At 43.1% G+C, this 25,198-nt stretch overlaps 23 non-coding genes and 2 pseudogenes across 23 annotated transcripts; all 25 read left to right on the top strand.

Moving 5' to 3' along the window:
* The first annotated feature begins 783 nt into the window (after positions 1-783).
* Positions 784-946, top strand: LOC135035926 (U1 spliceosomal RNA). The gene has a single exon (XR_010230810.1). It is a non-coding gene; the product is annotated as a U1 spliceosomal RNA (small nuclear RNA).
* A 671-nt stretch (positions 947-1,617) lies between these two features.
* Positions 1,618-1,781, top strand: LOC135035901 (U1 spliceosomal RNA). Its single transcript, XR_010230787.1, has one exon. It is a non-coding gene; the product is annotated as a U1 spliceosomal RNA (small nuclear RNA).
* A 152-nt stretch (positions 1,782-1,933) lies between these two features.
* LOC135035940 (U1 spliceosomal RNA) lies at positions 1,934-2,096 on the top strand. The gene has a single exon (XR_010230824.1). It is a non-coding gene; the product is annotated as a U1 spliceosomal RNA (small nuclear RNA).
* Positions 2,097-2,742: 646 nt separating this feature from the next.
* On the top strand, positions 2,743-2,906 carry LOC135035915 (U1 spliceosomal RNA). Its single transcript, XR_010230801.1, has one exon. It is a non-coding gene; the product is annotated as a U1 spliceosomal RNA (small nuclear RNA).
* Positions 2,907-3,058: 152 nt separating this feature from the next.
* Positions 3,059-3,221, top strand: LOC135035939 (U1 spliceosomal RNA). Its single transcript, XR_010230823.1, has one exon. It is a non-coding gene; the product is annotated as a U1 spliceosomal RNA (small nuclear RNA).
* A 646-nt stretch (positions 3,222-3,867) lies between these two features.
* Positions 3,868-4,031, top strand: LOC135035914 (U1 spliceosomal RNA). Its single transcript, XR_010230800.1, has one exon. It is a non-coding gene; the product is annotated as a U1 spliceosomal RNA (small nuclear RNA).
* Positions 4,032-4,183: 152 nt separating this feature from the next.
* LOC135035942 (U1 spliceosomal RNA) lies at positions 4,184-4,346 on the top strand. Its single transcript, XR_010230826.1, has one exon. It is a non-coding gene; the product is annotated as a U1 spliceosomal RNA (small nuclear RNA).
* A 671-nt stretch (positions 4,347-5,017) lies between these two features.
* Positions 5,018-5,181, top strand: LOC135035906 (U1 spliceosomal RNA). Its single transcript, XR_010230792.1, has one exon. It is a non-coding gene; the product is annotated as a U1 spliceosomal RNA (small nuclear RNA).
* A 152-nt stretch (positions 5,182-5,333) lies between these two features.
* Positions 5,334-5,496, top strand: LOC135035927 (U1 spliceosomal RNA). The gene has a single exon (XR_010230811.1). It is a non-coding gene; the product is annotated as a U1 spliceosomal RNA (small nuclear RNA).
* A 671-nt stretch (positions 5,497-6,167) lies between these two features.
* On the top strand, positions 6,168-6,331 carry LOC135035920 (U1 spliceosomal RNA). Its single transcript, XR_010230804.1, has one exon. It is a non-coding gene; the product is annotated as a U1 spliceosomal RNA (small nuclear RNA).
* Positions 6,332-6,483: 152 nt separating this feature from the next.
* LOC135035897 (U1 spliceosomal RNA) lies at positions 6,484-6,619 on the top strand (annotated as a pseudogene).
* A 698-nt stretch (positions 6,620-7,317) lies between these two features.
* On the top strand, positions 7,318-7,481 carry LOC135035919 (U1 spliceosomal RNA). Its single transcript, XR_010230803.1, has one exon. It is a non-coding gene; the product is annotated as a U1 spliceosomal RNA (small nuclear RNA).
* Positions 7,482-7,633: 152 nt separating this feature from the next.
* On the top strand, positions 7,634-7,769 carry LOC135035896 (U1 spliceosomal RNA; annotated as a pseudogene).
* A 698-nt stretch (positions 7,770-8,467) lies between these two features.
* Positions 8,468-8,631, top strand: LOC135035907 (U1 spliceosomal RNA). Its single transcript, XR_010230793.1, has one exon. It is a non-coding gene; the product is annotated as a U1 spliceosomal RNA (small nuclear RNA).
* A 152-nt stretch (positions 8,632-8,783) lies between these two features.
* On the top strand, positions 8,784-8,946 carry LOC135035935 (U1 spliceosomal RNA). Its single transcript, XR_010230820.1, has one exon. It is a non-coding gene; the product is annotated as a U1 spliceosomal RNA (small nuclear RNA).
* Positions 8,947-9,619: 673 nt separating this feature from the next.
* On the top strand, positions 9,620-9,783 carry LOC135035900 (U1 spliceosomal RNA). The gene has a single exon (XR_010230786.1). It is a non-coding gene; the product is annotated as a U1 spliceosomal RNA (small nuclear RNA).
* Positions 9,784-9,935: 152 nt separating this feature from the next.
* Positions 9,936-10,098, top strand: LOC135035937 (U1 spliceosomal RNA). The gene has a single exon (XR_010230822.1). It is a non-coding gene; the product is annotated as a U1 spliceosomal RNA (small nuclear RNA).
* A 671-nt stretch (positions 10,099-10,769) lies between these two features.
* Positions 10,770-10,933, top strand: LOC135035910 (U1 spliceosomal RNA). The gene has a single exon (XR_010230796.1). It is a non-coding gene; the product is annotated as a U1 spliceosomal RNA (small nuclear RNA).
* A 152-nt stretch (positions 10,934-11,085) lies between these two features.
* Positions 11,086-11,248, top strand: LOC135035934 (U1 spliceosomal RNA). The gene has a single exon (XR_010230819.1). It is a non-coding gene; the product is annotated as a U1 spliceosomal RNA (small nuclear RNA).
* Positions 11,249-11,919: 671 nt separating this feature from the next.
* On the top strand, positions 11,920-12,083 carry LOC135035905 (U1 spliceosomal RNA). The gene has a single exon (XR_010230791.1). It is a non-coding gene; the product is annotated as a U1 spliceosomal RNA (small nuclear RNA).
* A 152-nt stretch (positions 12,084-12,235) lies between these two features.
* LOC135035925 (U1 spliceosomal RNA) lies at positions 12,236-12,398 on the top strand. The gene has a single exon (XR_010230809.1). It is a non-coding gene; the product is annotated as a U1 spliceosomal RNA (small nuclear RNA).
* A 671-nt stretch (positions 12,399-13,069) lies between these two features.
* On the top strand, positions 13,070-13,233 carry LOC135035904 (U1 spliceosomal RNA). The gene has a single exon (XR_010230790.1). It is a non-coding gene; the product is annotated as a U1 spliceosomal RNA (small nuclear RNA).
* Positions 13,234-13,385: 152 nt separating this feature from the next.
* Positions 13,386-13,548, top strand: LOC135035936 (U1 spliceosomal RNA). The gene has a single exon (XR_010230821.1). It is a non-coding gene; the product is annotated as a U1 spliceosomal RNA (small nuclear RNA).
* Positions 13,549-18,596: 5,048 nt separating this feature from the next.
* Positions 18,597-18,670, top strand: TRNAN-AUU (transfer RNA asparagine (anticodon AUU)). The gene has a single exon. It is a non-coding gene; the product is annotated as a tRNA-Asn (tRNA).
* Positions 18,671-24,453: 5,783 nt separating this feature from the next.
* On the top strand, positions 24,454-24,527 carry TRNAN-AUU (transfer RNA asparagine (anticodon AUU)). Its single transcript has one exon. It is a non-coding gene; the product is annotated as a tRNA-Asn (tRNA).
* The last annotated feature ends 671 nt before the right edge of the window (positions 24,528-25,198 follow it).

Raw genomic sequence — 25,198 nt, 5'->3', positions numbered from 1 at the left:
AAAATGAAGAGCTGTTTAATCACGCAATTTGATTTTTTTGCCAGCATATTTCTTTTTCTCTGCAACCCACTGCTAAATAGTGCTTCCTACTTGTTTTTATAAAATCACTGAATCAAATCTAACTCTGATTACATCAGAGAAGGCCAGGTACCCTACACCATAACAGGGGGTATGAAATTTGACTTGTCTACTTAAAGATCACCAAAATCTGATAACAAGGTCAATTAGGTCCCTGGGTGGGATTGAACCACCAACCTTTTGGTTAATAGCCGTACATACTAACTGATTGCGCCACATAGACCCTTTTACTTGCCTTATAGAGCAGCTCTGGAGCTGTTACAGTGCCCGGCTGCTGCAAGAAATCAGCTTGAATGCTTAAGCGGCTGGGGCATAGCCAACATGAGCCCCACACCGAAGGAGGGTGGAGGTGTTTAATGCGAACTAGGGGTCATCCAAGCGCCGCAAAAGGCCGCCATGCCCTGCACGCCCCTTTTCTCTTTTCATATGCAGACGAGGGTTGATGTGATGACATCACCATATGCAAATCCATCTGCTGCAGGCCTTCCCCCAGGAATGCTTGCACTAGTTGTTGCATTTGGTTTGTTGTTTGGGGGTGCTTCAGTATTAGGCAGCCTTCTGCCCTCCCATGTTCATCTGAAAATATGTGTTCTCCCTGCAGTTGTTGTCCCCAGATGAGAGTTCCCTTGTGCTGCCTCAGTTGGATCTCCTTCACTTGACAGGGGGGTACCCGAGCAGCAACCCTCCCCAGCTCTAGCCCAACTCCTACTTACCTGCCAGGTGAGATACTATGATCATGAAGGTGCTTCTCCCAGGGCAAGGCTCACCCATTGCACTCTGGGTGTGCTGCTCCTGCGATTTCCCCAAATGTGGGAAACTTGACTGCATAATTTGTGTTTCCCCTGGTCGGCTCTCGTATAATTCAGATCTCTTTGTCTCAGGTCTCTCTCCAGCCTAGTTTGCTGTCTGTTTCCACTTCTCTTTTCTTGAGCCGCTCCCTTCTATGCCCTTGCGCACTATCCTGACTTCTCCCGTCTGCTTACTTTGTGCTTTCCAATGCACAATGCAAACTACAGGTAGTACTGCAGGGCCCACACCCTTTTACTTGCCTTACAGAGCAGCTCTGGGGCTGTTACAGTGCCCAGCTGCTGCAAGAAATCAGCTTGAATGCTTCAGGGGCTGGGGCATAGCCAACATGAGCCCCACACCGAAGGAGGGTGGAGGTGTTTAATGCGAACTAGGGGTCATCCAAGCGCCGCAAAAGGCCGCCATGCCCTGCACGCCCCTTTTCTCTTTTCATATGCAGACGAGGGTTGAAGCCAACTTTGACCCACTGCTTGGATGGCATTACCATATGCAAATCAATCTGCTGCAGGCCTTCCCCCAGGAATGCTTGTACTAGTTGTTGCATTTGGTTTGTTGTTTGGGGGTGCTTCAGTATTAGGCAGCCTTCTGCCCTCCCATGTTCATCTGAAAATATGTGTTCTCCCTGCAGTTGTTGTCCCCAGATGAGAGTTCCCTTGTGCTGCCTCAGTTGAATCTCCTTTACTTGACAGAGATGTGCCTGAGCAGCGGCCCTCCCCAGCCCTATCTCAAATCATACTTATTTTGCATAGGAGATACTATGGTCATGAAGATTGTTCTCCCAGGGTGAGGTTCATTCATTGCATTCTGGGTATGCTGACCCCTGTGATTTCCCCAAATGTGGGAAACTCGACTGCATTATTTGTGGTAGTGGGGGACTGTGTTTGTGCTTTCCTCTGGTCAGCTCTGGTAAAAGTCAGATTTCTTTGTCTCAGATCTTCCTCTAACCTTGTTCTTCTTTCGAGAGTTCCCTTGTGCTGCCTCAGTTGGATCTCCTTCACTTGACAGGGGGGTGCACGAGCAGCGACCCTCCCCAGCTCTAGCCCAACTCCTATTTACCTGCCAGGTGAGATACTATGATCAGGAAGGTGCTTCTCCCAGGGCAAGGCTCACCCATTGCACTCTGGGTGTGCTGCTCCTGCGATTTCCCCAAATGTGGGACACTTGACTGCATAATTTGTGTTTCCTCTGGTCGTCTCTCATATAATTCAGATCTCTTTGTCTCAGGTCTTTCTCCAGCCTAGTTTGCTGTCTGTTTCCACTTCTCTTTTCTTGAGCCGCTCCCTTCTATGCAGTTGCGCACTATCCTGACCTCTCCCGTCTGCTTACTTTGTGCCTTCCAACGCACAATGCATACTACAGGTAGTGCTGCAGGGCCCACACCCTTTTACATGCTTTACAGAGCAACTCTGGAGCTGTTACAGTTCCCAGCTGCTGCAAGAAATAATCTTGAATGCTTCAGGGGCTGGGGCATAGCCAACATGAGCCCCACACCGAAGGAGGGGTCATCCAAGCGCCACAAAAGGACACCATGCCCTGCACATCCCTTTTTTCTTTTCATATGCAGACGAGGGTTGAAGCCAACTTTGACCCACTGCTTGGATGACATCACCATATACAAATCCATCTGCTGCAGGCCTTCCCCCAGGAATGCTTGCACTAGTTGTTGCATTTGGTTTGTTGTTTGGGGGTGCTTCAGTATTAGGCAGCCTTCTGCCCTCCCATGTTCATCTGAAAATATGTGTTCTCCCTGCAGTTGTTGTCCCCAGATGAGAGTTCCCTTGTGCTGCCTCAGTTGACTCTCCTTTACTTGACAGAGATGTGCCTGAGCAGCGGCCCTCCCCAGCCCTATCCCAAATCATACTTATTTTGCATAGGAGATACCATGGTCATGAAGATTGTTCTCCCAGGGTGAGGTTCATTCATTGCATTCTGGGTATGCTGACCCCTGTGATTTCCCCAAATGTGGGAAACTCGACTGCATTATTTGTGGTAGTGGGGGACTGTGTTTGTGCTTTCTTCTGGTCAACTCTGGTAAAAATCAGATTTCTTTGTCTCAGATCTTCCTCTAGCCTTGTTCCTCTTTCGAGAGTTCCCTTGTGCTGCCTCAGTTGGATCTCCTTCACTTGACAGGGGGGTACCCGAGCAGCGACCCTCCCCAGCTCTAGCCCAACTCCTACTTACCTGCCAGGTGAGATACTATGATCATGTAGGTGCTTCTCCCAGGGCAAGGCTCACCCATTGCACTCTGGGTGTGCTGCTCCTGCGATTTCCCCAAATGTGGGACACTTGACTGCATAATTTGTGTTTCCTCTGGTCGTCTCTCATATAATTCAGATCTCTTTGTCTCAGGTCTTTCTCCAGCCTAGTTTGCTGTCTGTTTCCACTTCTCTTTTCTTGAGCCGCTCCCTTCTATGCAGTTGCGCACTATCCTGACCTCTCCCGTCTGCTTACTTTGTGCCTTCCAACGCACAATGCATACTACAGGTAGTGCTGCAGGGCCCACACCCTTTTACATGCTTTACAGAGCAACTCTGGAGCTGTTACAGTTCCCAGCTGCTGCAAGAAATCATCTTGAATGCTTCAGGGGCTGGGGCATAGCCAACATGAGCCCCACACCGAAGGAGGGGTCATCCAAGCGCCACAAAAGGACACCATGCCCTGCACATCCCTTTTTTCTTTTCATATGCAGACGAGGGTTGAAGCCAACTTTGACCCACTGCTTGGATGACATCACCATATACAAATCCATCTGCTGCAGGCCTTCCCCCAGGAATGCTTGCACTAGTTGTTGCATTTGGTTTGTTGTTTGGGGGTGCTTCAGTATTAGGCAGCCTTCTGCCCTCCCATGTTCATCTGAAAATATGTGTTCTCCCTGCAGTTGTTGTCCCCAGATGAGAGTTCCCTTGTGCTGCCTCAGTTGACTCTCCTTTACTTGACAGAGATGTGCCTGAGCAGCGGCCCTCCCCAGCCCTATCCCAAATCATACTTATTTTGCATAGGAGATACCATGGTCATGAAGATTGTTCTCCCAGGGTGAGGTTCATTCATTGCATTCTGGGTATGCTGACCCCTGTGATTTCCCCAAATGTGGGAAACTCGACTGCATTATTTGTGGTAGTGGGGGACTGTGTTTGTGCTTTCTTCTGGTCAACTCTGGTAAAAATCAGATTTCTTTGTCTCAGATCTTCCTCTAGCCTTGTTCCTCTTTCGAGAGTTCCCTTGTGCTGCCTCAGTTGGATCTCCTTCACTTGACAGGGGGGTACCCGAGCAGCGACCCTCCCCAGCTCTAGCCCAACTCCTACTTACCTGCCAGGTGAGATACTATGATCATGTAGGTGCTTCTCCCAGGGCAAGGCTCACCCATTGCACTCTGGGTGTGCTGCCCCTGTGATTTCCCCAAATGTGGGAAACTTGACTGCATAATTTGTGTTTCCCCTGGTCGTCTCTCGTATAATTCAGATCTCTTTGTCTCAGGTCTCTCTCCAGCCTAGTTTGCTGTCTGTTTCCACTTCTCTTTTCTTGAGCCGCTCCCTTCTATGCCCTTGCGCACTATCCTGACTTCTCCCGTCTGCTTACTTTGTGCCTTCCAACACACAATGCAAACTACAGGTAGTGCTGCAGGGCCCACACCCTTTTACTTGCCTTACAGAGCAGCTCTGGAGCTGTTACAGTACCCAGCTGCTGCAAGAAATCAGCTTGAATGCTTCAGGGGCTGGGGCATTGCCAACATGAGCCCCACACCGAAGGAGGGTGGGGGTGTTTAATGCGAACTAAGGGTCACCCAAGCGCCGCAAAAGGCCGCCATGCCCTGCACGCCCCTTTTCTCTTTTCATATGCAGACGAGGGTTGAAGCCAACTTTGACCCACTGCTTGGATGGCATTACCATATGCAAATCAATCTGCTGCAGGCCTTCCCCCAGGAATGCTTGCACTAGTTGTTGCATTTGGTTTGTTGTTTGGGGGTGCTTCAGTATTAGGCAGCCTTCTGCCCTCCCATGTTCATCTGAAAATATGTGTTCTCCCTGCAGTTGTTGTCCCCAGATGAGAGTTCCCTTGTGCTGCCTCAGTTGAATCTCCTTTACTTGACAGAGATGTGCCTGAGCAGCGGCCCTCCCCAGCCCTATCCCAAATCATACTTATTTTGCATAGGAGATACCATGGTCATGAAGATTGTTCTCCCAGGGTGAGGTTCATTCATTGCATTCTGGGTATGCTGACCCCTGTGATTTCCCCAAATGTGGGAAACTCGACTGCATTATTTGTGGTAGTGGGGGACTGTGTTTGTGCTTTCCTCTGCTCAGCTCTGGTAAAAGTCAGATTTCTTTGTCTCAGATCTTCCTCTAGCCTTGTTCTTCTTTCGAGAGTTCCCTTGTGCTGCCTCAGTTGGATCTCCTTCACTTGACAGGGGGGTGCCCGAGCAGCGACCCTCCCCAGCTCTAGCCCAACTCCTACTTACCTGCCAGGTGAGATACTATGATCATGTAGGTGCTTCTCCCAGGGCAAGGCTCACCCATTGCACTCTGGGTGTGCTGCTCCTGCGATTTCCCCAAATGTGGGAAACTTGACTGCATAATTTGTGTTTCCTCTGGTCGGCTCTCGTATAATTCAGATCTCTTTGTCTCAGGTCTTTCTCCAGCCTAGTTTGCTGTCTGTTTCCACTTCTCTTTTCTTGAGCCGCTCCCTTCTATGCCCTTGCGCACTATCCTGACCTCTCCCGTCTGCTTACTTTGTGCCTTCCAACGCACAATGCATACTACAGGTAGTGCTGCAGGGCCTACACCCTTTTACATGCTTTACAGAACAGCTCTGGAGCTGTTACAGTGCCCAGCTGCTGCAAGAAATCATCTTGAATGCTTCAGAGGCTGGAGCATAGCCAACATGAGCCCCACACCGATGGAGGGTGGAGATGTTTAATGCGAATTAAGGGTCATCCAAGCGCCACAAAAGGACGCCATGCCCTGCACATCCCTTTTTTCTTTTCATATGCAGACGAGGGTTGAAGCCAACTTTGACCCACTGCTTGGATGACATCACCATATGCAAATCCATCTGCTGCAGGCCTTCCCCCAGGAATGCTTGTACTAGTTGTTGCATTTGGTTTGTTGTTTGGGGGTGCTTCAGTATTAGGCAGCCTTCTGCCCTCCCATGTTCATCTGAAAATATGTGTTCTCCCTGCAGTTGTTGTCCCCAGATGAGAGTTCCCTTGTGCTGCCTCAGTTGAATCGCCTTTACTTGACAGAGATGTGCCTGAGCAGCGGCCCTCCCCAGCCCTATCCCAAATCATACTTATTTTGCATAGGAGATATCATGGTCATGAAGATTGTTCTCCCAGGGTGAGGTTCATTCATTGCATTCTGGGTATGATGACCCCTGTGATTTCCCCAAATGTGGGAAACTCGACTGCATTATTTGTGGTAGAGGGGGACTGTGTTTGTGCTTTCCTCTGGTCAGCTCTGGTAAAAGTCAGATTTCTTTGTCTCAGATCTTCCTCTAGCCTTGTTCTTCTTTCGAGAGTTCCCTTGTGCTGCCTCAGTTGGATCTCCTTCACTTGACAGGGGGGTGCCCGAGCAGCGACCCTCCCCAGCTCTAGCTCAACTCCTACTTACCTGCCAGGTGAGATACTATGATCATGTAGGTGCTTCTCCCAGGGCAAGGCTCACCTATTGCACTCTGGGTGTGCTGCCCCTTTGATTTCCCCAAATGTGGGAAACTTGACTGCATAATTTGTGTTTCCCTTGGTCGGCTCTCATATAATTCAGATCTCTTTGTCTCAGGTCTCTCTCCAGCCTAGTTTGCTGTCTGTTTCCACTTCTCTTTTCTTGAGCCGCTCCCTTCTATGCCCTTGCGCACTATCCTGACTTCTCCCGTCTGCTTACTTTGTGCCTTCCAACGCACAATGCGAACTACAGGTAGTGCTGCAGGGCCCACACCCTTTTACTTGCCTTACAGAGCAGCTCTGGAGCTGTTACAGTGCCCAGCTGCTGCAAGAAATCAGCTTGAATGCTTCAGGGGCTGGGGCATAGCCAACATGAGCCCCACACCGAATGAGGGTGGAGGTGTTTAATGCGAACTAGGGGTCATCCAAGCGCCGCAAAAGGCCGCCATGCCCTGCACGCCCCTTTTCTCTTTTCATATGCAGATGAGGGTTGAAGCCAACTTTGACCCACTGCTTGGATGACATCACCCTATACAAATCCATCTGCTGCAGGCCTTCCCCCAGGAATGCTTGTACTAGTTGTTGCATTTGGTTTGTTGTTTGGGGGTGCTTCAGTATTAGGCAGCCTTCTGCCCTCCCATGTTCATCTGAAAATATGTGTTCTCCCTGCAGTTGTTGTCCCCAGATGAGAGTTCCCTTGTGCTGCCTCAGTTGAATCTCCTTTACTTGACAGAGATGTGCCTGAGCAGCGGCCCTCCCCAGCCCTATCCCAAATCATACTTATTTTGCATAGGAGATATCATGGTCATGAAGATTGTTCTCCCAGGGTGAGGTTCATTCATTGCATTCTGGGTATGATGACCCCTGTGATTTCCCCAAATGTGGGAAACTCGACTGCATTATTTGTGGTAGAGGGGGACTGTGTTTGTGCTTTCCTCTGGTCAGCTCTGGTAAAAGTCAGATTTCTTTGTCTCAGATCTTCCTCTAGCCTTGTTCTTCTTTCGAGAGTTCCCTTGTGCTGCCTCAGTTGGATCTCCTTCACTTGACAGGGGGGTGCCCGAGCAGCGACCCTCCCCAGCTCTAGCTCAACTCCTACTTACCTGCCAGGTGAGATACTATGATCATGTAGGTGCTTCTCCCAGGGCAAGGCTCACCTATTGCACTCTGGGTGTGCTGCCCCTTTGATTTCCCCAAATGTGGGAAACTTGACTGCATAATTTGTGTTTCCCTTGGTCGGCTCTCATATAATTCAGATCTCTTTGTCTCAGGTCTCTCTCCAGCCTAGTTTGCTGTCTGTTTCCACTTCTCTTTTCTTGAGCCGCTCCCTTCTATGCCCTTGCGCACTATCCTGACTTCTCCCGTCTGCTTACTTTGTGCCTTCCAACGCACAATGCGAACTACAGGTAGTGCTGCAGGGCCCACACCCTTTTACTTGCCTTACAGAGCAGCTCTGGAGCTGTTACAGTGCCCAGCTGCTGCAAGAAATCAGCTTGAATGCTTCAGGGGCTGGGGCATAGCCAACATGAGCCCCACACCGAATGAGGGTGGAGGTGTTTAATGCGAACTAGGGGTCATCCAAGCGCCGCAAAAGGCCGCCATGCCCTGCACGCCCCTTTTCTCTTTTCATATGCAGATGAGGGTTGAAGCCAACTTTGACCCACTGCTTGGATGACATCACCCTATACAAATCCATCTGCTGCAGGCCTTCCCCCAGGAATGCTTGTACTAGTTGTTGCATTTGGTTTGTTGTTTGGGGGTGCTTCAGTATTAGGCAGCCTTCTGCCCTCCCATGTTCATCTGAAAATATGTGTTCTCCCTGCAGTTGTTGTCCCCAGATGAGAGTTCCCTTGTGCTGCCTCAGTTGAATCTCCTTTACTTGACAGAGATGTGCCTGAGCAGCGGCCCTCCCCAGCCCTATCCCAAATCATACTTATTTTGCATAGGAGATACCATGGTCATGAAGATTGTTCTCCCAGGGTGAGGTTCATTCATTGCATTCTGGGTATGCTGACCCCTGTGATTTCCCCAAATGTGGGAAACTCGACTGCATTATTTGTGGTAGAGGGGGACTGTGTTTGTGCTTTCCTCTGGTCAGCTCTGATAAAAGTCAGATTTCTTTGTCTCAGATCTTCCTCTAGCCTTGTTCCTCTTTCAAGAGTTCCCTTGTGCTGCCTCAGTTGGATCTCCTTCACTTGACAGGGGGGTGCCCGAGCAGCGACCCTCCCCAGCTCTAGCCCAACTCCTACTTACCTGCCAGGTGAGATACTATGATCATGAAGGTGCTACTCCCAGGGCAAGGCTCACCCATTGCACTCTGGGTGTGCTGCTCCTGCAATTTCCCCAAATGTGGGACACTTGACTGCATAATTTGTGTTTCCCCTGGTCGGCTCTCGTATAATTCAGATCTCTTTGTCTCAGGTCTCTCTCCAGCCTAGTTTGCTGTCTGTTTCCACTTCTCTTTTCTTGAGCCGCTCCCTTCTATGCCCTTGCGCACTATCCTGACTTCTCCCGTCTGCTTACTTTGTGCCTTCCAATGCACAATGCAAACTACAGGTAGTGCTGCAGGGCCCACACCCTTTTACTTGCCTTACAGAGCAGCTCTTGAGCTGTTACAGTGCCCAGCTGCTGCAAGAAATCAGCTTGAATGCTTCAGGGGCTGGGGCATAGCCAACATGAGCCCCACACCGAAGGAGGGTGGAGGTGTTTAATGCAAACTAGGGGTCATCCAAGCGCCGCAAAAGGCCGCCATGCCCTGCACGCCCCTTTTCTCTTTTTTGATATGCAGACGAGGGTTGAAGCCAACTTTGACCCACTGCTTGGATGGCATTACCATATGCAAATCAATCTGCTGCAGGCCTTCCCCCAGGATTGCTTGCACTAGTTGTTGCATTTGGTTTGTTGTTTGGGGGTGCTTCAGTATTAGGCAGCCTTCTGCCCTCCCATGTTCATCTGAAAATATGTGTTCTCCCTGCAGTTGTTGTCCCCAGATGAGAGTTCCCTTGTGCTGCCTCAGTTGAATCTCCTTTACTTGACAGAGATGTGCCTGAGCAGCGGCCCTCCCCAGCCCTATCCCACATCATACTTATTTTGCATAGGAGATACCATGGTCATGAAGATTGTTCTCCCAGGGTGAGGTTCATTCATTGCATTCTGGGTATGCTGACCCCTGTGATTTCCCCAAATGTGGGAAACTCAACTGCATTATTTGTGGTAGTGGGGGACTGTGTTTGTGCTTTCCTCTGGTCAGCTCTGGTAAAAGTCAGATTTCTTTGTCTCAGATCTTCCTCTAGCCTTGTTCTTCTTTCGAGAGTTCCCTTGTGCTGCCTCAGTTGGATCTCCTTCACTTGACAGTGGGGTGCACGAGCAGCGACCCTCCCCAGCTCTAGCCCAACTCCTATTTACCTGCCAGGTGAGATACTATGATCAGGAAGGTGCTTCTCCCAGGGCAAGGCTCACCCATTGCACTCTGGGTGTGCTGCTCCTGCGATTTCCCCAAATGTGGGACACTTGACTGCATAATTTGTGTTTCCTCTGGTCGGCTCTCATATAATTCAGATCTCTTTGTCTCAGGTCTTTCTCCAGCCTAGTTTGCTGTCTGTTTCCACTTCTCTTTTCTTGAGCCGCTCCCTTCTATGCCCTTGCGCACTATCCTGACCTCTCCCGTCTGCTTACTTTGTGCCTTCCAACGCACAATGCATACTACAGGTAGTGCTGCAGGGCCCACACCCTTTTACATGCTTTACAGAGAAGCTCTGGAGCTGCTACAGTGCCCAGCTGCTGCAAGAAATCATCTTGAATGCTTCAGGGGCTGGGGCATAGCCAACATGAGCCCCACACCGAAGGAGGGTGGAGATGTTTAATGCGAATTAGGGGTCATCCAAGCGCCACAAAAGGACGCCATGCCCTGCACATCCCTTTTTTCTTTTCATATGCAGACGAGGGTTGAAGCCAACTTTGACCCACTGCTTGGATGACATCACCATATGCAAATCCATCTGCTGCAGGCCTTCCCCCAGGAATGCTTGCACTAGTTGTTGCATTTGGTTTGTTGTTTGGGGGTGCTTCAGTATTAGGCAGCCTTCTGCCCTCCCATGTTCATCTGAAAATATGTGTTCTCCCTGCAGTTGTTGTCCCCAGATGAGAGTTCCCTTGTGCTGCCTCAGTTGAATCTCCTTTACTTGACAGAGATGTGCCTGAGCAGCGGCCCTCCCCAGCCCTATCCCAAATCATACTTATTTTGCATAGGAGATACCATGGTCATGAAGATTGTTCTCCCAGGGTGAGGTTCATTCATTGCATTCTGGGTATGCTGACCCCTGTGATTTCCCCAAATGTGGGAAACTCAACTGCATTATTTGTGGTAGTGGGGGACTGTGTTTGTGCTTTCTTCTGGTCAACTCTGGTAAAAATCAGATTTCTTTGTCTCAGATCTTCCTCTAGCCTTGTTCCTCTTTCGAGAGTTCCCTTGTGCTGCCTCAGTTGGATCTCCTTCACTTGACAGGGGGGTACCCGAGCAGCGACCCTTCGCAGCTCTAGCCCAACTCCTACTTACCTGCCAGGTGAGATACTATGATCATGTAGGTGCTTCTCCCAGGGCAAGGCTCACCCATTGCACTCTGGGTGTGCTGCCCCTGTGATTTCCCCAAATGTGGGAAACTTGACTGCATAATTTGTGTTTCCTCTGGTCGGCTCTCGTATAATTCAGATCTCTTTGTCTCAGGTCTCTCTCCAGCCTAGTTTGCTGTCTGTTTCCACTTCTCTTTTCTTGAGCCGCTCCCTTCTATGCCCTTGCGCACTATCCTGACTTCTCCCGTCTGCTTACTTTGTGCCTTCCAACACACAATGCAAACTACAGGTAGTGCTGCAGGGCCCACACCCTTTTACTTGCCTCACAGAGCAGCTCTGGAGCTGTTACAGTGCCCAGCTGCTGCAAGAAATCAGCTTGAATGCTTCAGGGGCTGCGGCATTGCCAACATGAGCCCCACACCGAAGGAGGGTGGGGGTGTTTAATGCGAACTAAGGGTCACCCAAGCGCCGCAAAAGGCCGCCATGCCCTGCACGCCCCTTTTCTCTTTTCATATGCAGACGAGGGTTGAAGCCAACTTTGACCCACTGCTTGGATGGCATTACCATATGCAAATCAATCTGCTGCAGGCCTTCCCCCAGGAATGCTTGCACTAGTTGTTGCATTTGGTTTGTTGTTTTGGGGTGCTTCAGTATTAGGCAGCCTTCTGCCCTCCCATGTTCATCTGAAAATATGTGTTCTCCCTGCAGTTGTTGTCCCCAGATGAGAGTTCCCTTGTGCTGCCTCAGTTGAATCTCCTTTACTTGACAGAGATGTGCCTGAGCAGCGGCCCTCCCCAGCCCTATCCCAAATCATACTTATTTTGCATAGGAGATACCATGGTCATGAAGATTGTTCTCCCAGGGTGAGGTTCATTCATTGCATTCTGGGTATGCTGACCCCTGTGATTTCCCCAAATGTGGGAAACTCGACTGCATTATTTGTGGTAGTGGGGGACTGTGTTTGTGCTTTCCTCTGGTCAGCTCTGGTAAAAGTCAGATTTCTTTGTCTCAGATCTTCCTCTAGCCTTGTTCTTCTTTCGAGAGTTCCCTTGTGCTGCCTCAGTTGGATCTCCTTCACTTGACAGGGGGGTGCCCGAGCAGCGACCCTCCCTAGCTCTAGCCCAACTCCTACTTACCTGCCAGGTGAGATACTATGATCAGGAAGGTGCTTCTCCCAGGGAAAGGCTCACCCATTGCACTCTGGGTGTGCTGCTCCTGCGATTTCCCCAAATGTGGGAAACTTGACTGCATAATTTGTGTTTCCTCTGGTCGGCTCTCGTATAATTCAGATCTCTTTGTCTCAGGTCTTTCTCCAGCCTAGTTTGCTGTCTGTTTCCACTTCTCTTTTCTTGAGCCGCTCCCTTCTATGCCCTTGCGCACTATCCTGACCTCTCCCGTCTGCTTACTTTGTGCCTTCCAACGCACAATGCATACTACAGGTAGTGCTGCAGGGCCCACACCCTTTTACATGCTTTACAGAACAGCTCTGGAGCTGTTACAGTGCCCAGCTGCTGCAAGAAATCATCTTGAATGCTTCAGGGGCTGGGGCATAGCCAACATGAGCCCCACACCGAAGGAGGGTGGAGATGTTTAATGCGAATTAAGGGTCATCCAAGCGCCACAAAAGGATGCCATGCCCTGCACATCCCTTTTTTCTTTTCATATGCAGATGAGGGTTGAAGCCAACTTTGACCCACTGCTTGGATGACATCACCATATGCAAATCCATCTGCTGCAGGCCTTCCCCCAGGAATGCTTGTACTAGTTGTTGCATTTGGTTTGTTGTTTGGGGGTGCTTCAGTATTAGGCAGCCTTCTGCCCTCCCATGTTCATCTGAAAATATGTGTTCTACCTGCAGTTGTTGTCCCCAGATGAGAGTTCCCTTGTGCTGCCTCAGTTGAATCTCCTTTACTTGACAGAGATGTGCCTGAGCAGCGGCCCTCCCAAGCCCTATCCCAAATCATACTTATTTTGCATAGGAGATACCATGGTCATGAAGATTGTTCTCCCAGGGTGAGGTTCATTCATTGCATTCTGGGTATGCTGACCCCTGTGATTTCCCCAAATGTGGGAAACTCGACTGCATTATTTGTGGTAGTGGGGGACTGTGTTTGTGCTTTCCTCTGGTCAGCTCTGGCAAAAGCCAGATTTCTGTGTCTCAGATCTTCCTCTAGCCTTGTTCTTCTTTCGAGAGTTCTCTTGTGCTGCCTCAGTTGGATCTCCTTCACTTGACAGGGGTTTGCCCGAGCAGCGACCCTCCTCAGCTCTTGCCCAACTCCTACTTACCTGCCAGGTGAGATACTATGATCATGAAGGTGCTTCTCCCAGGGCAAGGCTCACCCATTGCACTCTGTGTGTGCTGCTCCAGCGATTTCCCCAAATGTGGGAAACTCGACTGCATAATTTGTGTTTCCCCTGGTCGGCTCTCGTATAATTCAGATCTCTTTGTCTCAGGTCTTTCTCCAGCCTAGTTTGCTGTCTGTTTCCACTTCTCTTTTCTTGAGCCGCTCCCTTCTATGCCCTTGCGCACTATCCTGACTTCTCCAGTCTGCTTACTTTGTGCCTTCCAACGCACAATGCGAACTACAGGTAGTGCTGCAGGGCCCACACCCTTTTAGTTGCCTTACAGAGCAGCTCTGGAGCTGTTACAGTGCCCAGCTGCTGCAAGAAATCAGCTTGAATGTTCTTCGTTGATTGATGGAAGAAACATCTTACAAAAACTCTCCAGATTATTGACTTTTTAAAGTTTTTCTAGGAAACGTTCTAGATGAATGCTTATTAGCGTTTGTCAGAATGTACATTTGCAAAGTGTCACTGTGGCGCAATCAGTTAGTGTGTTCGGTTATTATCCAAAAGATTGGTGGTTCAATCCCACCCAGGGACGTAATTTACCTTGTTATCAGATTTTGGTGATCTTTAAGTAGACAAGTCAAAATTTCAAACCCCCTCTTGTGGTGTAGGGTACCTGGCCTTCTCTGATGTAATCAGAGTTAGATTTGATTAAGTGATTTTATAAAAAAAACAGCTAGGAAGCACAATTTAGCAGTGGGTTGCAGAGAAAAAGAAATATGCTGGCAAAAAAATCCAATTGAGTGATTAAACAGCTCTTTATTTTCTGGCTTTATTTTTATGCTAACAAATTTGTTCTCTGAAAAGTGTCCACAAAGCCAAGTCTCTGATTAACACCTTTGTAAGGATGTTTTTTCACCTATTACTAAATTAAACTTGCTTCATTGGAAAGGCAGCAAGATGTATCCTCATTTCAATGTCTACTGAAATAATACAGGTTGACACCAGGAAACATTAACGCCACTGCATCCTTGCTGCTTTCTCATGTGGAAGTCTGTTTAATGTGAAAACAAGGTGATATCTAATTAGCACACAGGTAAGGAATTAAGAAAATCTTTATTTAAGGGTGAAGATGTTTCTCACAAAATTGTTGACCCAATGCAACATTGAAATTCAAGCTGGAAAGATGATTTTAATATATCACTTGTACATTTTGTATTGCTCTTCTGGTGACAATGTAGTTTGTTTTTGTCAATTGCCATTTTAATAATAGGGTAAAGAAAATTAAGTGGATTTTTGAAAGAAAACAATACTGTCAATATACTATTAAAACAAATTAAAATGGTAAAAGTTATTGTACTTTAAGTAAAAATAAAAGAGCCAAAATATCAATCCCAGTTTTGGATTACTTTAATTAACAAAAAAAAATGCATATAGCAGAGGATAGTTTCAATCTGCCTACCTCTGGGTTATGGGCCCAGCATGCTTCCATTGCAGTACTCTGCTGCACATGTAAGTGCAAGAGATCCTGAAGCACTCACTCATCATGGGAAAGTACCAATGTGTTTCTTCGTTGGTTGATAGAAGAAACATCTTACAAAAACTCTCCAGATTATTGACTTTTTTAAGTTTTTCTAGGAAACGTTTTAGATGAATGCTTATTAGCATTTGTCAGTATGTACTTTTTGCAAAGTGTCTCTGTGGCGCAATCAGTTAGTGTGTACGGCTATTGACCAAAAGGTTGGTGGTTCAATCCCACCCAGGGACGTAATTGACCTTGTTATCAGATTTTGGTGATCTTTAAGTAGACAAGTCAAATTTCATACCCCCTGTTATGGTGTAGGGTACCTGGCCTTCTCTGATGTAATCAGAGTTAGATTTGGTTCAGTGATTTTATAAAAACATCTAGGAAGCACAATTTAGCAGTGGGTTGCAGAGAAAAAGAAATATGCTGGCAAAAAAACCAAATTGCGTGATTAAACAGCTCTTCATTTTCTGGCTTTATTTTAATGCTAACAAATTTGTTCTCTGAAAAGTGTCCACAAAGCCAAGTCTCTGATTAACACCTTTGTAGGGATGGTTTTTCACCTATTACTAAATTAAACTTGCTTCATTGGAAAGGCAGCAAGATGTATCCTCATTTCAATGTCTACTGAAATAATACAGGTTGACACCAGGAAACATTAACGCCACTGCATCCTTGCTGCTTTCTCATGTGGAAGTCTGTTTAATGTGAAAACAAGGTGATATCTAATTAGCACACAGGTAAGGAATTAAGAAAATCTTTATTTAAGGGTGAAGATGTTTCTCACAAAATTGATGACCCAATGCAACATTGAAATTCAAGCTGGAAAGATGATTTTGATATATCACTTGTACATTTTGTTTTGCTCTTCTGGTGACAATGTAGTTTGTTTTTGTCAATTACCATTTTAATAATAGGGTAAAGAAAATGAAGTGGATTTTTGAAAGAAAACAATACTGTCAATATACTATTAAAACAAATTAAAATGGTAAACGTTATTGTACTTTAAGTAAAAATAAAAGAGACAAAATATCAATCCCAGTTTTGGATTACTTTAACAAAAAAAAAATGCATATAGCAGAGGATAGTTTCAATCTGCCTACCTCTCGGTTATGAGCCCAGCATGCTTCCATTGCAGTACTCTGCTGCACATGTAAGTTCAAGAGATCCTGAAGCACTCACTCATCATGGGAAAGTACCAATGTGTTTCTTCGTTGGTTGATGGAAGAAACATCTTACAAAAACTCTCCAGATTATTGACTTTTTAAAGTTTTTCTAGGAAACGTTTTAGATGAATGCTTATTAGCCTTTGTCAGTATGGACTTTTGCAAAGTGTCTCTGTGGCGCAATCAGTTAGTATGTACGGCTATTAACCAAAAGGTTGGTGGTTCAATCCCACCCAGGGACCTAATTTACCTTGTTATCAGATTTTGGTGATCTTTAAGTAGACAAGTCAAAATTTCAAACCCCCTGTTATGGTGTAGGGTACCTGGCCTTCTCTGATGTAATCAGAGTTAGATTTGATTCAGTGATTTTATAAAAACAGCTAGGAAGCACAATTTAGCAGTGGGTTGCAGAGAAAAAAAATATGCTGGCAGAAAAATCCAATTGCGTGATTAAACAGCTCTTTATTTTCTGGCTTTATTTTTATGCTAACAAATTTGTTCTCTGAAAAGTGTCCACAAAGCCAAGTCTCTGATTAACACCTTTGTAAGGATGGTTTTTCACCTATTACTAAATTAAACTTGCTTCATTGGAAAGGCAGCAAGATGCATCCTCATTTCAATGTCTACTGAAATAATACAGGTTGACACCAGGAAACATTAACGCCACTGCATCCTTGCTGCTTTCTCATGTGGAAGTCTGTTAAATGTGAAAACAAGGTGATATCTAATTAGCACACAGGTAAGGAATTAAGAAAATCTTTATTTAAGGGTGAAGATGTTTCTCACAAAATCGTTGCCCCAATGCATCATTGAAATTCAAGCTGGAAAGATGATTTTAATATATCACTTGTACATTTTGTTTTGCTCTTCTGGTGACAATGTAGTTTGTTTTTGTCAATTACCATTTTAATAATAGGGTAAAGAAAATGAAGTGGATTTTTGAAAGAAAACAATACTGTCAATATACTATTAAAACAAATTAAAATGGTAAAAGTTATTGTACTTTAAGTAAAAATAAAAGAGCCAAAATATCAATCCCAGTTTTGGATTACTTTAATTAACAAACAAAAAAATGCATATAGCAGAGGATAGTTTCAATCTGCCTACCTCTGGGTTATGGGCCCAGCATGCTTCCATTGCTGTACTCTGCTGCACATGTAAGTGCAAGAGATCCTGAAGCACTCACTCATCATGGGAAAGTACCAATGTGTTTCTTCGTTGGTTGATAGAAGAAACATCTTACAAAAACTCTCCAGATTATTGACTTTTTTAAGTTTTTCTAGGAAACGTTTTAGATGAATGCTTATTAGCATTTGTCAGTATGTACTTTTTGCAAAGTGTCTCTGTGGCGCAATCAGTTAGTGTGTACGGCTATTGACCAAAAGGTTGGTGGTTCAATCCCACCCAGGGACGTAATTGACCTTGTTATCAGATTTTGGTGATCTTTAAGTAGACAAGTCAAATTTCATACCCCCTGTTATGGTGTAGGGTACCTGGCCTTCTCTGATGTAATCAGAGTTAGATTTGGTTCAGTGATTTTATAAAAACATCTAGGAAGCACAATTTAGCAGTGGGTTGCAGAGAAAAAGAAATATGCTGGCAAAAAAACCAAATTGCGTGATTAAACAGCTCTTCATTTTCTGGCTTTATTTTAATGCTAACAAATTTGTTCTCTGAAAAGTGTCCACAAAGCCAAGTCTCTGATTAACACCTTTGTAGGGATGGTTTTTCACCTATTACTAAATTAAACTTGCTTCATTGGAAAGGCAGCAAGATGTATCCTCATTTCAATGTCTACTGAAATAATACAGGTTGACACCAGGAAACATTAACGCCACTGCATCCTTGCTGCTTTCTCATGTGGAAGTCTGTTTAATGTGAAAACAAGGTGATATCTAATTAGCACACAGGTAAGGAATTAAGAAAATCTTTATTTAAGGGTGAAGATGTTTCTCACAAAATTGATGACCCAATGCAACATTGAAATTCAAGCTGGAAAGATGATTTTGATATATCACTTGTACATTTTGTTTTGCTCTTCTGGTGACAATGTAGTTTGTTTTTGTCAATTACCATTTTAATAATAGGGTAAAGAAAATGAAGTGGATTTTTGAAAGAAAACAATACTGTCAATATACTATTAAAACAAATTAAAATGGTAAAAGTTATTGTACTTTAAGTAAAAATAAAAGAGCCAAAATATCAATCCCAGTTTTGGATTACTTTAATTAACAAACAAAAAAATGCATATAGCAGAGGATAGTTTCAATCTGCCTACCTCTGGGTTATGGGCCCAGCATGCTTCCATTGCTGTACTCTGCTGCACATGTAAGTGCAAGAGATCCTGAAGCACTCACTCATCATGGGAAAGTACCAATGTGTTTCTTCGTTGGTTGATGGAAGAAACATCTTACAAAAACTCTCCAGATTATTGACTTTTTAAAGTTTTTCTAGGAAACGTTTTAGATGAATGCTTATTAGCCTTTGTCAGTATGGACTTTTGCAAAGTGTCTCTGTGGCGCAATCGGTTAGTGTGTTTGGCTATTAACCAAAAGGTTGGTGGTTCAATCCCACCCAGGGACGTAATTAACCTTGTGATCAGATTTTGGTGATATTTAAGTAGACAAGTCAAAATTTCAAACCTCCTTTTATGGTGTAGGGTACATGGCCTTCTCTGATGTAATCAGAGTTAGATTTGATTCAGTGATTTTATAAAAAACAGCTAGGAAGCACAATTTAGCAGTGGGTTGCAGAGAAAAAAAATATGCTGGCAGAAAAATCCAATCGAGTGATTAAACAGCTCTTCATTTTCTGGCTTTATTTTTATGCTAACAAATTTGTTCTCTGAAAAGTGTCCACAAAGCCAAGTCTCTGATTAACACCTTTGTAAGGATGGTTTTTCACCTATTACTAAATTAAACTTGCTTCATTGGAAAGGCAGCAAGATGCATCCTCATTTCAATGTCTACTGAAATAATACAGGTTGACACCAGGAAACATTAACGCCACTGCATCCTTGCTGCTTTCTCATGTGGAAGTCTGTTTAATGTGAAAACAAGGTGATATCTAATTAGCACACAGGTAAGGAATTAAGAAAATCTTTATTTAAGGGTGAAGATGTTTCTCACAAAATCGTTGCCCCAATGCATCATTGAAATTCAAGCTGGAAAGATGATTTTAATATATCACTTGTACATTTTGTATTGCTCTTCTGGTGACAATGTAGTTTGTTTTTGTCAATTACCATTTTAATAATAGGGTAAAGAAAATGAAGTGGATTTTTGAAAGAAAACAATACTGTCAATATACTATTAAAACAAATTAAAATGGTAAAAGTTATTGTACTTTAAGTAAAAATAAAAGAGCCAAAATATCAATCCCAGTTTTGGATTACTTTAATTAACAAAAAAAAAATGCATATAGCAGAGGATAGTTTTAATCTGCCTACCTCTGGGTTATGGGCCCAGCATGCTTCCATTGCTGTACTCTGCTGCACATGTAAGTGCAAGAGATCCTGAAGCACTCACTCATCATGGGAAAGTACCAATGTGTTCCTTCGTTGGTTGATAGAAGAAACATCTTACAAAAACTCTCCAGATTATTGACTTTTTTAAGTTTTTCTAGGAAACGTTTTAGATGAATGCTTATTAGCATTTGTCAGTATGTACTTTTTGCAAAGTGTCTCTGTGGCGCAATCAGTTAGTATGTACGGCTATTAACCAAAAGGTTGGTGGTTCAATCCCACCCAGGGACCTAATCGACCTTGTTATCAGATTTTGGTGATCTTTAAGTAGACAAGTCAAAATTTCAAACCCCCTGTTATGGTGTAGGGTACCTGGCCTTCTCTGATGTAATCAGAGTTAGATTTGATTCAGTGATTTTATAAAAACAGCTAGGAAGCACAATTTAGCAGTGGGTTGCAGAGAAAAAAAATATGCTGGCAGAAAAATCCAATTGAGTGATTAAACAGCTCTTTATTTTCTGGCTTTATTTTTATGCTAACAAATTTGTTCTCTGAAAAGTGTCCACAAAGCCAAGTCTCTGATTAACACCTTTGTAAGGATGGTTTTTCACCTATTACTAAATTAAACTTGCTTCATTGGAAAGGCAGCAAGATGCATCCTCATTTCAATGTCTACTGAAATAATACAAGTTGACACCAGGAAACATTAACGCCACTGCATCCTTGCTGCTTTCTCATGTGGAAGTCTGTTTAATGTGAAAACAAGGTGATATATAAGTAGCACACAGGTAAGGAATTAAGAAAATCTTTATTTAAGGGTGAAGATGTTTCTCACAAAATTGTTGACCCAATGCATCATTGAAATTCAAGCTGGAAAGATGATTTTAATATATCACTTGTACATTTTGTATTGCTCTTCTGGTGACAATGTAGTTTGTTTTTGTCAATTACCATTTTAATAATAGGGTAAAGAAAATGAAGTGGATTTTTGAAAGAAAACAATACTGTCAATATACTATTAAAACAAATTAAAATGGTAAAAGTTATTGTACTTTAAGTAAAAATAAAAGAGACAAAATATCAATCCCAGTTTTGGATTACTTTAATTAACAAAAAAAAAAATGCATATAGCAGAGGATAGTTTCAATCTGCCTACCTCTGGGTTATGGGCCCAGCATGCTTCCATTGCAGTACTCTGCTGCACATGTAAGTTCAAGAGATCCTGAAGCACTCACTCATCATGGGAAAGTACCAATGTGTTTCTTCGTTGGTTGATGGAAGAAACATCTTACAAAAACTCTCCAGATTATTGACTTTTTAAAGTTTTTCTAGGAAACGTTTTAGATGAATGCTTATTAGCCTTTGTCAGTATGGACTTTTGCAAAGTGTCTCTGTGGCGCAATCAGTTAGTATGTACGGCTATTAACCAAAAGGTTGGTGGTTCAATCCCACCGAGGGACCTAATTGACCTTGTTATCAGATTTTGGTGATCTTTAAGTAGACAAGTCAAAATTTCAAACCCCCTGTTATGGTGTAGGGTACCTGGCCTTCTCTGATGTAATCAGAGTTAGATTTGATTCAGTGATTTTATAAAAACAGCTAGGAAGCACAATTTAGCAGTGGGGTGCAGAAAAAAAAAATATGCTGCCAGAAAAATCCAATAGAGTGATTAAACAGCTCTTTATTTTCTGGCTTTATTTTTATGCTAACAAATTTGTTCTCTGAAAAGTGTCCACAAAGCCAAGTCTCTGATTAACACCTTTGTAAGGATGGTTTTTCACCTATTACTAAATTAAACTTGCTTCATTGGAAAGGCAGCAAGATGCATCCTCATTTCAATGTCTACTGAAATAATACAGGTTGACACCAGGAAACATTAACGCCACTGCATCCTTGCTGCTTTCTCATGTGGAAGTCTGTTTAATGTGAAAACAAGGTGATATCTAATTAGCACACAGGTAAGGAATTAAGAAAATCTTTATTTAAGGGTGAAGATGTTTCTCACAAAATCGTTGCCCCAATGCATCATTGAAATTCAAGCTGGAAAGATGATTTTAATATATCACTTGTACATTTTGTATTGCTCTTCTGGTGACAATGTAGTTTGTTTTTGTCAATTACCATTTTAATAATAGGGTAAAGAAAATTAAGTGGATTTTTGAAAGAAAACAATACTGTCAATATACTATTAAAACAAATTAAAATGGTAAAAGTTATTGTACTTTAAGTAAAAATAAAAGAGCCAAAATATCAATCCCAGTTTTGGATTACTTTAATTAACAAACAACAAAATGCATATAGCAGAGGATAGTTTCAATCTGCCTACCTCTGGGTTATGGGCCCAGCATGCTTCCATTGCTGTACTCTGCTGCACATGTAAGTGCAAGAGATCCTGAAGCACTCACTCATCATGGGAAAGTACCAATGTGTTTCTTCGTTGGTTGATAGAAGAAACATCTTACAAAAACTCTCCAGATTATTGATTTTTTTAAGTTTTTCTAGGAAACGTTTTAGATGAATGCTTATTAGCATTTGTCAGTATGTACTTTTGCAAAGTGTCTCTGTGGCGCAATCAGTTAGTGTGTACGGCTATTAACCAAAAGGTTGGTGGTTCAATCCCACCCAGGGACGTAATTGACCTTGTTATCAGATTTTGGTGATCTTTAAGTAGACAAGTCAAATTTCATACCCCCTGTTATGGTGTAGGGTACATGGCCTTCTTTGATGTAATCAGAGTTAGATTTGATTCAGTGATTTTATAAAAAAACAGCTAGGAAGCACAATTTAGCAGTGGGTTGCAGAGAAAAAGAAATATGCTGGCAAAAAAATCCAATTGAGTGATTAAACAGCTCTTCATTTTCTGGCTTTATTTTTATGCTAACAAATTTGTTCTCTGAAAAGTGTCCACAAAGCCAAGTCTCTGATTAACACCTTTGTAAGGATGGTTTTTCACCTATTACTAAATTAAACTTGCTTCATTGGAAAGGCAGCAAGATGCATCCTCATTTCAATGTGTACTGAAATAATACAAGTTGACACCAGGAAACATTAACGCCACTGCATCCTTGCTGCTTTCTCATGTGGTCATGTGGAAGTCTGTTTAATGTGAAAACAAGGTGATATCTAATTAGCACACAGGTAAGGAATTAAGAAAATCTTTATTTAAGGGTGAAGATGTTTCTCACAAAATTGTTGACCCAATGCAACATTGAAATTCAAGCTGGAAAGATGATTTTAATATATCACTTGTACATTTTGTATTGCTCTTCTGGTGACAATGTAGTTTGTTTTTGTCAATTACCATTTTAATAATAGGGTAAAGAAAATGAAGTGGATTTTTGAAAGAAAACAATACTGTCAATATACTATTAAAACAAATTAAAATGGTAAAAGTTATTGTACTTTAAGTAAAAATAAAAGAGACAAAATATCAATCCCAGTTTTGGATTACTTTAATTAACAAAAAAAAATGCATATAGCAGAGGATAGTTTCAATCTGCCTACCTCTCGGTTATGAGCCCAGCATGCTTCCATTGCAGTACTCTGCTGCACATGTAAGTTCAAGAGATCCTGAAGCACTCACTCATCATGGGAAAGTACCAATGTGTTTCTTCGTTGGTTGATGGAAGAAACATCTTACAAAAACTCTCCAGATTATTGACTTTTTAAAGTTTTTCTAGGAAACGTTTTAGATGAATGCTTATTAGCCTTTGTCAGTATGGACTTTTGCAAAGTGTCTCTGTGGTGCAATCAGTTAGTATGTACGGCTATTAACCAAAAGGTTGGTGGTTCAATCCCACCCAGGGACCTAATTGACCTTGTTATCAGATTTTGGTGATCTTTAAGTAGACAAGTCAAATTTCATACCCCCTGTTATGGTGTAGGGTACCTGGCCTTCTCTGATGTAATCAGAGTTAGATTTGATTCAGTGATTTTATAAAAACATCTAGGAAGCACAATTTAGCATTGGGTTGCAGAGAAAAAGAAATATGCTGGCAAAAAAATCAAATTGCGTGATTAAACAGCTCTTCATTTTCTGGCTTTATTTTTATGCTAACAAATTTGTTCTCTGAAAAGTGTCCACAAAGCCAAGTCTCTGATTAACACCTTTGTAGGGATGGTTTTTCACCTATTACTAAATTAAACTTGCTTCATTGGAAAGGCAGCAAGATGTATCCTCATTTCAATGTCTACTGAAATAATACAGGTTGACACCAGGAAACATTAACGCCACTGCATCCTTGCTGCTTTCTCATGTGGAAGTCTGTTTAATGTGAAAACAAGGTGATATCTAATTAGCACACAGGTAAGGAATTAAGAAAATCTTTATTTAAGGGTGAAGATGTTTCTCACAAAATTGTTGACCCAATGCATCATTGAAATTCAAGCTGGAAAGATGATTTTAATATATCACTTGTACATTTTGTATTGCTCTTCTGGTGACAATGTAGTTTGTTTTTGTCAATTACCATTTTAATAATAGGGTAAAGAAAATGAAGTGGATTTTTGAAAGAAAACAATACTGTCAATATACTATTAAAACAAATTAAAATGGTAAAAGTTATTGTACTTTAAGTAAAAAATAAAAGAGACAAAATATCAATCCCAGTTTTGGATTACTTTAATTAACAAAAAAAATGCATATAGCAGAGGATAGTTTCAATCTGCCTACCTCTGGGTTATGGGCCCTGCATGCTTCCATTGCAGTACTCTGCTGCACATGTAAGTGCAAGAGATCCTGAAGCACTCACTCATCATGGGAAAGTACCAATGTGTTTCTTCGTTGGTTGATGGAAGAAACATCTTACAAAAACTCTCCAGATTATTGACTTTTTAAAGTTTTTCTAGGAAACGTTTTAGATGAATGCTTATTAGCCTTTGTCAGTATAGACTTTTACAAAGTGTCTCTGTGGCGCAATCGGTTAGTGTGTTTGGCTATTAACCAAAAGGTTGGTGGTTCAATCCCACCCAGGGACGTAATTAACCTTGTGATCAGATTTTGGTGATATTTAAGTAGACAAGTCAAAATTTCAAACCTCCTCTTATGGTGTAGGGTACATGGCCTTCTTTGATGTAATCAGAGTTAGATTTGATTCAGTGATTTTATAAAAAACAGCTAGGAAGCACAATTTAGCAGTGGGTTGCAGAGAAAAAGAAATATGCTGGCAAAAAAATCCAATTGAGTGATTAAACAGCTCTTCATTTTCTGGCTTTATTTTTATGCTAACAAATTTGTTCTCTGAAAAGTGTCCACAAAGCCAAGTCTCTGATTAACACCTTTGTAAGGATGGTTTTTCACCTATTACTAAATTAAACTTGCTTCATTGGAAAGGCAGCAAGATGCATCCTCATTTCAATGTGTACTGAAATAATACAAGTTGACACCAGGAAACATTAACGCCACTGCATCCTTGCTGCTTTCTCATGTGGAAGTCTGTTTAATGTGAAAACAAGGTGATATCTAATTAGCACACAGGTAAGGAATTAAGAAAATCTTTATTTAAGGGTGAAGATGTTTCTCACAAAATTGTTGACCCAATGCAACATTGAAATTCAAGCTGGAAAGATGATTTTAATATATCACTTGTACATTTTGTATTGCTCTTCTGGTGACAATGTAGTTTGTTTTTGTCAATTACCATTTTAAT

Source organism: Pseudophryne corroboree, unplaced genomic scaffold (assembly GCF_028390025.1).
Source record: "Pseudophryne corroboree isolate aPseCor3 unplaced genomic scaffold, aPseCor3.hap2 scaffold_621, whole genome shotgun sequence".
In the NCBI taxonomy this organism is placed as follows: domain Eukaryota; kingdom Metazoa; phylum Chordata; class Amphibia; order Anura; family Myobatrachidae; genus Pseudophryne; species Pseudophryne corroboree.
Note: the sequence above shows the minus strand (reverse complement) of the source record. Positions and strands in the feature narration are given on the sequence as shown.